The sequence below is a fragment of the Hemicordylus capensis genome, chromosome 5, assembly GCF_027244095.1.
Source record: "Hemicordylus capensis ecotype Gifberg chromosome 5, rHemCap1.1.pri, whole genome shotgun sequence".
Lineage (NCBI taxonomy): Eukaryota > Metazoa > Chordata > Lepidosauria > Squamata > Cordylidae > Hemicordylus > Hemicordylus capensis.
In genome coordinates this window covers 144,112,057-144,125,296 of record NC_069661.1, presented here as the reverse complement: position 1 = coordinate 144,125,296, position 13,240 = coordinate 144,112,057, and the positions used below count along the sequence as shown (strand labels likewise).

Here is a 13,240-nt window from a genome sequence, read left to right as displayed (position 1 = left end):
CCTACAGACATGTACATAACATCCCTTTGTCCTCCCTCCCTCCAACTGTACCTGTGCAGGCAGCTGCTGATTCAGCAGCACTTGAAGCACTGATAATGCTCCTAGTCACTCTATTTTTTACTCTAGAGTAAGACTCTAGAGGACGTTACCCTGCACCATGTGGTAGGGCTGTTTCCTGCCTCATTCTAGAGTTAAAAAGAAAAGATGGCAACCAGCAGCAGATAGCCACTGGAAGCACTATCAACACTACAAACATTGCTAAATCCATAGCTGCTCACAGAAGGTAGAGGAAAAAAAGAGTGTGAGAAGCCTTCCTAAACTAAAAGAAACCCAACCATCAAGACCCCTCTCACAAAAAGCAGAATAGCTAGATTTTAGGTTAATAAGGCTGACACAGGATCTTCAACAACAGTGCTTCTCAAAAACCTAGGCTAGAAAAGCCCCCCACCCCCACCCCAGTGACAATGGGGAGGTAGAAACCACAGAACATGTATTCCTCTTTTGCCCCTTTAACATTGACATTCGGGCCAAGCTTATATTTCCTCTACTTAGCAAGTACCGTGGCTGCCCAAACCATGTCTATACCCGGTTGCTGTTTTAGATGAAGACCCAGACATATAATACTGCCAGGTTCTGCGTGGCAGCAAGTAGGACCTGCTGGGTTGTTGCTGCCAGGCCATTCCCCTGCATCAGCTCTGCATAGTTTTAAACCTTTGACTGTTTTATCTTTTTTAGTGTTCCTATTATGATGCCTTATTTTATATACTACATTTTAGCCATTGCTTTTTGCATTTTATGTATTTCACATTTTATGTTTTCATAATTTTTTAATACAGCTGTTTAATAATCTCATAGCTAACCTCTTTTCTAAGGATAGCAGCTTTATAGTATTATAATATAGCTGTATATTATTAGAGTAGTAATTTTAAAGTAATATAGTTTTATGGTTCCATAAATGTTTTTATTAGGAGGAGAGCTGGTCTTGTGGTAGCAAGCATGACTTGTCCCCATAGCTAAGCAGGGTCTGCCCTGGTTGCATATGACTTGATGTGTGAGCACTGCAAGATATTCCCCTCAGAGGATGAAGCCGCTCTGGGAAGAGCAGAAGATTTCAAGTTCTCTCCCTGGCTTCTCCAAGATAGGGCTGAGAGAGATTCCTGCCTGCAACCTTGGAAAAGCCGCTGCCAGTCTGTGAAGACAATACTGAGCTAGATAGACCAATGGTCTGACTCAGTATATGGCAGCTTCCTATGTTCCTATGAATCATACTCTATTGTTCTATCTAATACTGGTCTTGGACAGTAATAAAGATTGAAGCCCCACCCCCAACTCTTTCCTTCAGCAATCAAGAGCACAAAGCCCAGATTAGATGCCACCTTATGAAAAGTACTGCATAATTGGAAAACTAGTAAACTCCTGCATTACAAACCAATGAGACAAGAACATTTTAGTCTCACATATGTAGACTAAAGATTTAAAAACTCTACATACAAGCATGCAATATTTAAATTTATCATTCTAGTATTCCTTGATTATTTTGTTCATGAAAAACAAATGCTGCAGCACATACAATGTGGGTGGTTCTATGCAGCCTGCAGAGAAGGCAATTTTAAAAAACTATTAGTAAATATTCATTCTGTGCACTGTAAAATACAGAAATGTGATTAATGTTTATGATCAGATGTGGTATAATATTTGCTGCACATATTGTGGAGATAACAGCATGGATATTATTGAGATTTGTCAAGCTTATAAAATTATACCCAATAATTAGGGGTGTGTGTGTAAAGACAGCCCACATGTCACAGATCAGTCTTAGTGAAGTGCTTTCCAGTTGAAAGCAAGAACATTTTCATCTCAAAAGCATTTAATAATGTGAGCTTACAAACATGAACCTACTACCAGGCATCACTTTCTCCAAAGAGAGAGAGAGAGAGAGAGAGAGAGAGAGAGAGAGAGGTATGGCATCCCTTCCTCCAAATTGGATCCTAGTACCATTTTAAGATGCTCATCAGTTTCAAAATGAGTGTGGTTGCCAAACTTTAGTAATGCCATTAATTCCTTTACTGGTGTTGCAGAGAGTGTTTAGACCCTAATTTCTCAGGTAGCATTATCATAGGCTTTCCACTCTTGTCCACTTTCACTGAATAACTTATACTTCCCAGTCTGTTACTTCTGGCATTTAATTGAACAAATCTTGAAGTGTCTACATGTGCGCACACACACCTAACCACTGTTCCCTCTAAGGTGTGCACACGCTCACAAGTTTTTGGATGTCCGCTCAGTTCATTTTAGATCCCACTCAGGTTGAATCAGGAAGGCCCCATTCTGAAAGCAGGTGCGCGCACACTGCCTTGTTACTGCCACTCAGAACAAAACTCATTCCGCACAGGGATGAAAAAAAATTAGAGGGACCACTGCCCCTAACCCACAGCTCAACCCTGGTATACAATAATTTTCAGGCCAGATTAGTACATGTGTGCAATGCCTGTAATGCATGGGAAGTGAAAGACCCAACCCTGCTCTCTAGCCACCTGGCATTTCATTTAAATTGGATCACCAAGCAGTATATGCAGTATTAGGCTATCAGGCATCCATGGCCCAGTCAGCACTGTACTGGTGTACTAGCACTGCATGCATACCAGAGAAATCTGGCTACACCTCTCCTGACATTTAAAATCAAGTCTCATACCATCATACTAGTGGTTCAGCTAGATCGGTACTATGGCACTCAAAGATAACCCTTCCATTTATAGGTTCCAGGATTGAAACTTTTGGCTTCATAGGGAGGAAGCTGTGCTCTGCCACTTCTTCTCATGCACTTTTACAACACTTTTCATTTTGCCAAAGTAGCTCCTATGCATGAATAGTTGCACTCAATTGAAAAACTAAGTCCAATTTTTATGAGAACAGGGAAATCTAACAATAGAATTTGATGATCAAGTTTAAGTAATAAAACCGGAGCTTGCCACTGAATGCTTTTTCTGCTGGGAGCTACACCCAATCTTGCTCTCTGATGAGTGTACTCGTAGGACACATGGTATCCAAACATGCATTTGGTTTACTCAGTTCTATGTTCTTAGGGGCACACATTAAGAAAGTATCATGTGCGAAAGTAGTACTAGAAAAGGAAACCAAGTCCAGAACTCTCAATGGGCATCTATATTATTAATCCCCGCAGATGTGCCTCTGTGGGGATGCATCCCGGCAACCCAGCGGATTGGCTGGGAAGCCGAGGCGCCGGATTGGCTGGGCGGTGGAGCTCACAGCGCGGCAGGATTCATGAGACTGTTGAGCTGCTGCCCAGGGAAATGGCGGACAGGTGGGCGGACGGCGGAGGGACCAGCCGTGGCGGGCACTGCGCACCGCCAGTGTGAGGAAGCGGCAGCAGGAGCAAAGGGGCCAGCAAGCCGGTCAGAAACCACAACCGGGGGGGGGGGGGGGAGAGAAGCGAGAGGGTGGGCAGTAGTTAGAGACACCTGGGGAAAAAGTTAGGGAGAAGGGGCTGAAGGGGGGGTAGCCAGGGAGAACTAGGGGAGCAGATGCTATGCGCCCGGTCAACTAGTAATTTTGAGTTGCTTGTAAAGCAGATATAGCCATCTGTGATCCAATGTTCTGCTTTGTATTGGACTCAAGTTTTGTTTTTGTATTTTAAACTGAGCGAACTGATGAACTCAGAATCCAGAGATCTCCATATTTTTTTAAAAAGTAGTATTTAAACCTGATGGTTGCAGAGAAATAAGACAAATATTTGAAACCAAATGTTTGTATTGCATTATGGAGTAGTAAAAACTTATGTCCATTGTTCTTTTGAAGTAGTGTCATTTTTGCCAGGGACTTAAAAACAAATTAAAAGCTTGCACCTCTGGGCAACTTTTAGTTGATTTTGATACAGGCAGGTATTACTCACCAAGAGACATTTTCAAGAAGTGAACTGATAGACCATATACAAATGTTATTTTAAGAGATGCAAAACATAAATACATGCTATTTTTAAAAATATCTATTAAATGCTGCTTGTGTGAATGAAAGGTTGCTGCAGAGCAGAATTTTATGTACAATGCCATTTGCATTAATGGCCAACAACTGAAAGTCCCTCACATCTTTACAATTTAGCATCTGTATTCAAGCACACCCATGTCCAAGCATACCAAAGGAGAAGCAGAACATTAGGGCTCAGGCTAGACTACAATCTGGCCTTTTGTCCTCCAGGTTTCCTTTTGAATGTTAATCTTTGAAAGTATGTTTTGACAGAGAACCACTGTTATTGTGTGGCTGACAGTGGATTACGATACTGTTTGTTTAGGGTTGAGAAATGTAGTATTAGATTGCTGGTTGTCAGCAAAGGACAGGATATACCACATGGTGTTTGCACATGGAAACAATATGACACCAGGCCCAGCCCCAGAACACAGATAAAGCAATACTGTCCCCTCTAGCTTTTATGTTCCCATTACTAGAAATAAACACTATGTCCTGACCCATTTTGAAGTTACATTTGTATTGAAGATGGAGAAATGTCATGCAGTGCAATTTCTGCAGTATCAATTGCTTTGATGATTTTTCCCTGTTTTTAAACTGAGGTTTTATATATCAAAAGATCAACTGTGTGTCAATTTAAGCAAAAATGGTAATCTTTCAACACCACTTGCCCCATTACAAGAATAACCCACCGCATCTGCAGCAAACATGGAAGCCCATTTACAATATTTGTAGTGTTCAGGTTGTTAATCTTTAACAATCCTCTTACAACAGTGCAATTAGCAACAGTGATTCATATTCTGGAAAGAAAAGAGAAATATGTGCATGTACATGTACACACCCACACACCAGGGTGTTCCAGTGATGAAGAGGTACACTCACAGTTAAATGTTTAGTCAAAACATCAAAAACAGACTTTAGATTTTCCTCAGTTCTTTTTCAAAATCTTGTCTTTTGTAATCAATCCACTCTTTAAAAGCCAGTTTACAATTTCCACCACTCAGTACTTAATTTCCAGAAGGATCTGCCTTTCCAAGCATTTAGTGCCAGGCATTTGATCATTTTAAAAAAGCATGCTCGGGTTTTCACATTTTTGCTCACTAACCTCACCATGGCAAGTGGACCATTGATCTCTGCTGAGCATTATGATCAAACTCCAGTCTTCCTCCAAACGCTGGAAATACAGAGGTGGGAGAGGATTATCCTGGCAGTCATGTGGCAATCCCCTTCCCAACTCAGAAGTTGGGAAGAAAGCTGGGGGTTGCTTGGCTGCTGCACTGCTGGGCCAGGCCAAGCCAACAAGCCCCACAATCACCCTTTCTAGCTTCAAGTTTGAAACTGGGAAAGGGATTGTCCCTGGCCTGACATGAAAGGTCAGAGAAGAGGAGAGGGGCAGAGTCCTGACAACCACAATGTTGGGTTTATCTACCAAGGCCAATCATTCCAGAACCAAAGCGCCAGTCAGTCAATGCCCCACATTCTTGGAATGCAACCAGGGGGTCCTTTCCTTTCTATACCACAGCCCTTAGAGTGCCATTGAGGCACTGCAGAACAGCAATCTGAAAGCAGATACACAATCATTGAGAGCACAGCAGGAGGCACGCTGCCACTGGTGGAAATGGTATATTATTGCTAATCTAAAATCTACCTGGGGCGGGGATGAGGGAGACCCTAGAAATTCCAAATGCACTCCCTAGTTACATACTTATACCCTCTTCTCGGGGAGCCCTGGGAACTGCAGCTCAGGCAAAATACAAACCACCCCACCCCGGTGCAGGGTTTCTTAACCTTGGGCCCCCAGATGCTGTTGGACTACAACTCCCATCATCCCCAGACATGGCCTTTGTGGCTGAGGATGATGGGAGTTGTAGTCCAACATCATCTGGGGGCCCAGGGTTAAGAAACCCTGACCTTGTGTCTTTACCAAACAACAATAGCCAGGACTCTTTGAGAGAGGGCATTAACCAGCCAAAGAAGCCAGTTAAGCTGATATAGCCAGAGAGGAAATATGTTCATACTAACTATAAGTAGTTAGTCTGTAACTAGACAGAACTAGTGAAACCCAAAAGAAAGTCATAATTTAAATGCTGACTTGGCACCTACTACATAGTCACTAGAAGTGAAAATTTCAAGATTAAGAGGACCTGAGGGCAAAATAATTGAGGGAAACTAAACAAAGCCAGTCAATTTAGAATGATGTACTGTCAGTGTACTGTTTTTCCATTCTCTGAAAGCTGTCAAGTAAGCATAATCTTCTTTCCTAATGAGGGAAAATTAATCAAACTCTGCTAAGTAACATAAGCAGTTAAAGCCAAGTGGGGGACGTAGTTCTTACAGTCTGACAAATCCTTTAATGAAATGATGAAACCAACATAATGAAAACTAAACAGAGGGAATGAAAAAGTAACCACCACAGATACCTAAACATCTCCTGACTGAACTTTTAGGTTCAGTCTAGAAACAGCTTCTCCAGACTTCTTGAAGATGAATATATTTCCTTTTGCAGACACTGGTGTTAATTCTGTGCCAGTTTGGTTCATAGGCTTCAGTGTCCAATAAAGAGATTTTCCCAAGTTATGAATTTGTAATGGACCGAGTAGCACACCACCCAATTTCCAAAGAACAGAGGATAGAACCAGGGATGTAGTGAAGGATGCATAGGGATGGAACACTGGCATTTCTTGGCTTCTCTGGGGTGGGCATGGCCATAAGGAGAGCATGTCATGGAGAGCATCGGCACTTCTTGATTTGCAGCTACATCATTGGATAGAACCTGTTATGCTACACAGAGTGACAGCCTGGCCACCATCTCCTTACTCTGAGCTGCATTTCCCCCCAATCATTTGCTTCCTTAGAGTGAACAGCTGCTACCAAAGCATCCTCTTAGGATGAAGACAGATGACAAAGTCACCAAGCAGTAACTTGCCACAGTCCCATAAATAAGTTGGGAACTGATCACCTATGGTGTCCATTGAAAGTGGCAAGAAGAAAAAGGCAGACATTCTCTACTTTGCTACATCGGCAAACGATTAGCTTCCCATGTGGCTGTATAACATCTGTGGTAAGCTGCTACTTCATAACTCATCTGTATTAGGGCTGGCGACATGATTACTCTACCCAGGGTACATCACTTCATCATTTTACCCATGGTGGATTACATGAGGCTGAATGTGTGAGCTAGCTTTTTGGTGTGTGTTTTTAAAGAGAGAGAATGAGATTTCAGGTAGTGGAGCTGGGAATGACCCGGGAATGAGCTTCATACGCTCATAATCAGAAGTGAACTTTGAAAACAGTGAAGTGATTTTTCCTCTGCCCAGTCAAACTCAGTTATGCAACTCAAAATGATCCACTGTAGCAGAAATGGCTACAAGCCCAAAGTTTCATGATACATTGCTAGCAATGCCTAGTGGGATTGAAGAACAATGCTGGGAAAAGCAGCTTGTGAAGTTTTTTCAGATTATTTCTAAACATGCAGTTTACACTTGCCTGAAACTAGTACTGAGTGAGCAAGTGAATGCAACTCTTCTTCTCCACAGCTATGGTCAAAAGGCTAGACTAGAAGTTTTAATTTAAAGAAATGATTCCCTTCTCATAACAGATCTTTATACCGATCACTTATTGTTTACTACAGGTGTGGGTGGGTAAGTATATAACACATTTTCTGAAGTTACCAAACAGGTCCTTATTTCTTTCCAGTGCCCCTCCACCTACCACTAGAATGAGTTCTAATGCTGAGGTAAGCAGGATTTCCCACATAGTGTTTTTTTAACCCTTGCAAGTAATGTGCATCTATAAAAAGGGACCACTACCATACTCTCTTCTCAAATTCTACATGAGCAATTAGCTGCTGTCTATTAAAAACAACTAATTATTTGGAGGAAGAGAAGTACAACATGGATAGAAACGTTATTAGGTGAGATATTTGGGGTATTTATTCATTTAATGATATATGGAAACACACACACACATACATATATATATTAAAATCAAAACATCTGTGTGGAAACTCAGACTGGAAACATATGTTGAAGTGGTTTAATAGTTATAGCACCACAACAGGATATGGCTGTACTGAGTTCCTCTGGAACAGACATCAGCAACTGACAGCCCAGGTTGAAATCTGGTCCCCAGAGAAGTACCATTTGCTCTTCCTCCAGTTGCCAACTCTGAAGTAAGAAGAGTATATGGTGCAAGCCACAGCTACAGCCATGGGACTCAAAGGGGGTTTTCTGGGGAGCAGTTTTGGTAGTGCTGTCTGCTATCTTCTAACACCTGAGAGTGGCCCTTCAGTAAAACTAACTGCTGACCATGGTCCAGGTTTTTAAATGAAGGAATCTCCAGGGCTTATTCATGGCAGAAAGCAAGATAAGGGGAGGCTGAACATTCTGCCATCTGGCTATCTGTCCATTCTGGCTGTGGGAAGAAGATTTACATTCTGTTTACCCTTTTTGGCTACCTCTCCTTTGCTGCCCCCCTTTAACTGGACTTGATATGTTATACCTGCAAGAGGAAGCTACAGATGTGAGGTGTGGCTTTCTCTCCAGTCATTCGAGAGGCAAATAGCTGTTGGTGTAGAGAGCAATAAAGTCCTGTAGCTCTTATTTGTTGATGCTGAGATGGTTATAATTATGTGTTTGAGCTTTGGAATAACTGAGGGAGCGGGGGTGCCTTTGAGGGGTCAGGAGCAGCTATTTTGGTAGTGGTGGGGAATAGAAGATTTGGTGTTGGCAGGCCATTACGGGGGAAGGGACAGCAGAAATTTAATAGCTGTTTCTCCTTCTGACTGTCCAGTCAGCTCTCAGGCCTCAGTGAGCCAATTCAGCTACTCTCAGAACCAATGTTCCCTCTGCATTTTTTCATCTGTGTGTAGAATGAGTTTTGTTCTGGGCAGTAATATCAAGTATGTGTATATGTAGTATGAGGTTTTCTTGATTCAACCTGAGCAGGATCTAAAATTAACTGAGCGGACATCAAAAACTTGTGCGTGCATGCACATGCCTTACAGGAAACACTGCTCAGAACCTGACCATGCTCTTCTGCAATGCCAGATCAGCAAAATAAGACTGAAATAATCCATGATTTGATGATGGAGCATACCTGGCTTGTATAACCAAGACCTGGATGGAGGAGACTAGTAGCTCAGTTTGGGCTTAGCGTCTTCCTGCTGGGTACTCGGTTGTGGAGCAGGTATGGGGAAGTGGGTGGGGTGTGTGTGGAGTGGCTGTGATGGATAGGAACAACAACATCTCCCTTACCAGAATCGATGTGAAAGAGCAGGCCTATACTGAGTATTTATACTTTGGCCTGGAGACCAGGGATAGATTGATGATTCTGTTGGTGTTTCAAGCACCCTACCGTCCAACTGAGTCCCTTACTGAGCTGACCAAACTGGTTGTGGAGTTGACACTGGGGGGGGCTTCAATGTTCATTTTTGGAACTAGCTTGTCTGGTGCTGCTCAGGAGTTCATAGAGGCCATGACAACTATGGGCCTATCTCAACTGGTTGTAGGGCCAACACATATAGCTGGTAATGCCTCAATTTGGTTTTTTGCTCAGATCAGAGTGGTGTTCTGTGGATGGGGGCTCCTAGAGTGTCTGCATTGCCATAGATGGACCACCATCTGGTTAAGTTTGGTTCCATGGCCACAACCCACCTCTGCAGGGGTGCAGGATGTATTAGTATGGTCCACCCAAGAAGCCTTTTGGATACCAAAGGATTCCAAGAGGCCTTGGAAAGTTTTAGAGTTGGTTCTACCAGTGATTCTGTTGCTGTCCTGGTGGAGACCTGGAATAGGGAACTTGACAGTCCAGTAGACAAGATTGGCCCTAAGCATCCCCTCTGTTTCACACTGAAATCAGCCCCATGGTATACAGAACAGCTACAGGAGATGAAGCGGCAAGGGAGAGGACAAGAGTGCAAGCAGAGGAGATCTCAACTTGAATATGACAAAATATGGCAAAAGCCAATTTAAAGGACTTATACTGTGGCATGTGCAGCAAAGAAGCAATTCTATTCTGCACGTATCACACCTGCAAGTTCACGTATAGTAGAGCTGTTCAGAATTGTAAGGGGATTGACTCAGGTCCCCTCATCTCTGAACTTGAATTTGGAGTCTTCTTTATCCCACTGTGATGCCTTTAATAACCGTTTTTGTGGATAAAGTCTTTTGGATTAGGGCCAACTTGGACTCTACCGTTACTGCAGAGTCAATGATAGGGGTGTCCAGTAATTCCTCTTGTTTGATTAGAATGGATCAGTTTGTGACTCCTGAAGATGTAGACAGGCTTCTTGAGAGTTGTCTGGCCTACCACCTGTCTTCTAGATCCATGCCCCAAATGGCTTATATCTTCTAATAGGGAGGCTGTTAGATAGCCTAATTGACATCAAATGTCTCACTAGGGGAGGGCAAGATGCCTCCACATTTCAAGGAAGCAATTGTGAGCTCTTTACTTAAGCCTGCCCTAGAACCCTCAGTGATGGATAATTATAGGCTGGTATCCAACCTTCCTTGGGCAAGGCGATTGAGCAAGGTGATTGAGAGGCAAGGCTGATCAACTCCAGGTAGTTTTGGAGGAAGCAGATTATCTAGACCCACTTCAAATTGGCTTTTGAACAGACTACAGGGTTGAGACAGCCTTGATCGGCCTGATGGATGATCTATACCAAGGAATCAGCAGAGGGAGTGAGACTCTGCTGTGTTTTTTGGACTTCTCTACAGCTTTCGATACCATCAACTATGGTATTATTCTGAATCATTTGGGAGATTTTGGAATAGGGGGTACTGCTTTGCAGTGGTTCCATTCCTATCTCTTATGCGAGAGGCTCCATTCTATCTCCAGTGCTTTTTAACATCTATATGAAACCGCTGGGTGAGGTCACTGGGGTTTTTGGAGCAGGGTATTAATATGCCGATGACACCCAAAATCTATTTCTCCATGACATCATCATCAGGAAATGGCATAGCTCTCCTAAATGCCTGCCTTCAGGCAGTAATGGGATGGATGATGAGGAATAATATTGAAGCTGAATCCAAACAAGATGGAGGTACTAATGGTGAGGGATTGGAGGGATGTGATAGAACTTCCTGTTCTGAATGGGACTGCATCCTCCGTCCCCCACCCTCCACCAATGAACTGGTATGGAACTTGGGAGTGCTTCTGGACCCAGGCCTCACCCTGGTGTCTCAGGTAGTGGCTATGGCCTGGAGTGCTTTCTATCAACTTCAGTGGATATGACAGCTGCATCCCTTTCCTGAAGATAATGATCTCAAAACTGTGGTGCGCTCACTGGTAACTTCTCAGCTTGACTACTGCAATACATTGTATATAGGGTTGCCTTTCTATGTTGTTCAGAAACTTCAATTAGTTCGAAATGCAGCAGCCAGATTGGTATCTGGGGTTTCTTGGAGAGATCATATTATGCCTGTTTTAAAGCAGCTGCACTGGCTGGCGATACATTTCTGGGCAAAATACAAAGTGCTGGTAACTAATTTTAAAGCTCTAAAATGGTTTAGGACCAGGTTACCTGGGAGAGCACCTTCTTCAGAATGATCCCCATTGCACATTCAAGTCAGCAGGAGAGGGCCATCTTCGGCTGCCGCCAGCTTGCCTGGCAGCAACTTGGGATCAAAGCTTCTTTGTAGCTGCTCCTGGGCTCCGGAAAGCACTCCCTATGGATATGAATGTAATGTAAACTACCCTGAGCCATTTTAGGAGGGATGGTATATAAATCAAATCAAATAAATAAAGCTGAAGCTTAAGAGTTTTAGCAACCTTAAAAAACATTTTTTTTAGCCTGACCTTTAGTGAGTACTGAAATGATTTAATTTTGTTTAAATGAATTATTTGTTTATCTGTTTTTATATTTGTGAACCACCTAGAGCCATCTCGGTGAGGTGGCATAAAAATTTAAATAAATGTTGCAGGAAACTTTGGTATCTTCTTTTGTCTGAACCACGCCTTTCTTCTCCATAAGGGCAGCATTTTATGCCGCATATAAAATGTGCTGGTCAATGTGCTGGCTTTAAAGCATTTCTGTAAATAAGAGGGCTATTATTATCTGAAAGCAAGTTTCTTACCACCCTTGTAACACTTGGGCATTTGACCATTTACCTCACCTTTTGCATTGTTCCTTCAGAGGTAGGTGTGTGGTGTTCTCTTACCTGTCAGCTAACTTTTTTTGTTGTGTGCAATAAGGATTCTAGAATGAAGAAATTGGTGGCTTCCTTGCACAATCTACAGCTAAAATGTGACAGAGGTTTTTGATAGCAAGGTTAAACATACTGAACTTAATTATCCTGGGAACTGTATTTTCTTTATTAGTATCCTTTGAGTTTCAAGCTGATTAATTCTATTTGCTGCCTTTTCTTCTTTTTTTAAACACAGTAAAAGCTGTATTTTTGAGACAGCCACTGGGTGCAGCCATAAAAGCCAAGCAGAGGATGAAGATCTATGGACAAAAAGGTTATCTGGATGGAACAACTTAACAGACCTGTCTCATATAGTGCAAGGAAAGCCATGTTTACTCCCCACCCCATCTTTGCTTGTCTTCCTTTCACTGAACTAGAGCTCCCCAAATTTTCCCTTTTGATACAAATATGTTTTGATATAGATCATTTCCTCTTATGGCTTAAGTCATCACTTGATGTTGATTCAGTTTGCTATCACAATTTTCAACACAAATTTCTCTTTTCTCTACTGGATTTAACTTGAATATCAGGCATGGTAAAAAGGACACCACCAAGCCCTTGATTGTGTATGCCAGGGGTGTCAAACTGAGGCCCTCCAGCTGTTGCTGGCCTACAACTCCCATCGTCCCTGGCTACTGGCCATGGTGACTGGGGATGATGGGAGTTGTAGGCCAACAACAGCTGTAGGGCCACAGTTTGACACCCCTGGTGTATGCCAAGATGTAGAGATCCACTGGGGGCAATCTTCAGAGCACAAGATATATCTGAATACAAGAAAATATTTGGGAATAAGAGTCTAAGTCCTTCTGCCCTCCCTGCTCAAAGAAACCCAAGACTACACAAACATTATTCCCAGTCTAGGAACATAGGAAGCTGCCAAAATACCAAGTCAGACCATAGGTCCATCTAGCTCAGTACCATCTACAAAAACGGGAGGTTTCTCCAAGATTGCAGGCAGGAATCTCTCTCAGCCCTATCTTGGATATGCCAGGGAGGGACCTTGGGACCTTCTGCTCTTCTCAGAGCAGCTCCATCCCCTAAGGGGAATATCTGTGCTCACACATCACGTC

The 13,240-nt window shown here is 42.8% G+C and overlaps 1 protein-coding gene across 2 annotated transcripts in view; it reads right to left on the bottom strand.

Annotated features, from left to right (window-relative positions):
* Positions 1-13,240, bottom strand: part of RASSF8 (Ras association domain family member 8) — a 146,199-nt gene that overhangs the window by 51,943 nt on the left and 81,016 nt on the right. Inside the window, exon 2 of one of the 2 annotated variants that reach the window (XM_053255222.1) lies at positions 11,507-11,651. The exons of the other annotated variant lie outside the window; for it this stretch is intronic. The gene's annotated coding sequence lies outside the window, so the exon portion shown is untranslated. The remainder of the gene's footprint in view (positions 1-11,506; positions 11,652-13,240) is intronic. 2 annotated transcript variants of the gene reach the window in all.